Raw genomic sequence first — 1,839 nt, 5'->3', positions numbered from 1 at the left:
GCGGAGGGGAGGGCAGGGGACCCCCGCGGGGCCGCAGACCCCCAGGAACGGAGGAGCACGTCTCTGCTTTTTGTTTTTCTTTTTAAATATATTGTTTATTGGTTTTGGAGAGAGAGGAGGGGGAGGGAGAGAGAAGCATCAGCGATGAGCATCCCTCATGGGCCGCCTCCTGCAGCCCCGCTCTGGGGATGGAGCCCAACCCGGGACCAGGCTGTGCCCTGACCCGGAATCGAACTGTGACCTCCGGGTTCATAGATCAGATCGAGGCTCAACCACTGAGCCACGCTGGCCGGGCTGCTTCATCTCATTTTTTTTATTATTGATTTTTTTATAGAGTTAGAAACATCGGTGAGAGAGAAACATCGATCAGCTGCCTCCTGCACTCCCCCCACTGGGGATGTGCCTGCACCCAAGGTACCTGCCCTTGACCGGAACCGAACCTGGGATCTTTCAGTCTGCAGGCCGATGCTCTAGCCACTGAGCTAAACCGGTTAGGGCAGTGGTTCTCAACCTGTGGGTCGCGACCCCTTTGGGGTCAAACGACGCTTTCACAGGGGTCGCCTAAGAACATCGGAAAACACATATATAATTACATATTGTTTTTGTGATTAATCACTGTGCTTTCATTATGTTTGTAACAATGAAAATCCATCCTGCATATCCGATATTTACATTACGATTCATAACAGTAGCAAAATTACAGTTAGGAAGTAGCAACGAAAATAACTTTATGTTTGGGGGTCACCACCACGTGAGGAACCGTATTAAAGGGTCGCGGCATTAGGAAGGTTGAGAACCACTGAGCTTATGAGGTGGGTCAAAGGTCAGCCTTGTGCAGGTCTGGGGACAGGAGCTGTGGAGGGGCCACCCGTTTCCAGGGTCTGAGGATCCCCAGCTCAGGGTCCTTGCCCCCCTGATGGGATGACCCACAGCGGACATCCTGCAGGCAACCCCCCAGAGGACCCCACAAGCCACCTGCAGAGAGACGGCCCCTGACCTAAAGGCGCCAGGTTGGGCGGGTGCGGCCTGCAGGCCCGCAAAGTGCAGGCCGTCAGAGCAGACAGGGAAGGGCCCAGCCCCAGTGCTGGAGTCTGTACCCCGAGTGCACCCACACCCTGAGCCCGGGGCTCACTGGCCGGGACAGGCTCGGGCACGGAGGCCAGAGGCCTCTGCTGGCTCCTGGACGCTGCTGACCCTCCACGTGTCTCCAGCCCTCCCCCTCCCTGGGGGGTCACTATCAGAGGTCAGCCGTGGGGCCACCATCTCCCTCTCTCACGGCCTCTCCCTCCCGGTCTCTCTCTCTGCTGTTACCCGTCTTACCCTCGCCACACACAGCGGCCCCTCAGTTCACGTCGGCCGGCCGAGCCGGGGACAGACCAGGTTGCTGACAGGAGGGTCAGAGTGATGGGCGCTTGGGAGGAGGAAGGCGGCGGGTGCGGGCACAGGCAGCGGGGAGCGTGAGGGCTGGCGGGCGCAATGCGGCTTGGCAGGAGGGAGGACACGACACCTGGGTGCCCAGCGATGGCCGCAGGCCACACCCAGTAGAACTTGGCGTCCTGCGAGTGCCAGGACAAGGACCCGGTGCTGGTGACAGACCCAGGCCCACAGCCAGCCGGGCGAGACCGTGGGAGCTTCGTGGGAACTTGTACCAGTGAGAAAGGTGGGCTGAGGTGGCTGAAGCCCCAAGGGGGCTCGTCAGGCACCTGGGGGTGGCCTCTGTCCTGATGGTGTTGGGCCTGGAGGAGGGGGGTTCTCTTGGCTTGCCCAAGAATAGTTTACATCAGCAGAAAAAAATCATATATGCATATGCTACTGGAGTATATTGTGAAAATTTATTAC

This window comes from Myotis davidii, unplaced genomic scaffold (genome assembly GCF_000327345.1).
Source record: "Myotis davidii unplaced genomic scaffold, ASM32734v1 scaffold665, whole genome shotgun sequence".
In the NCBI taxonomy this organism is placed as follows: domain Eukaryota; kingdom Metazoa; phylum Chordata; class Mammalia; order Chiroptera; family Vespertilionidae; genus Myotis; species Myotis davidii.
This window is presented reverse-complemented; position numbering follows the sequence as displayed.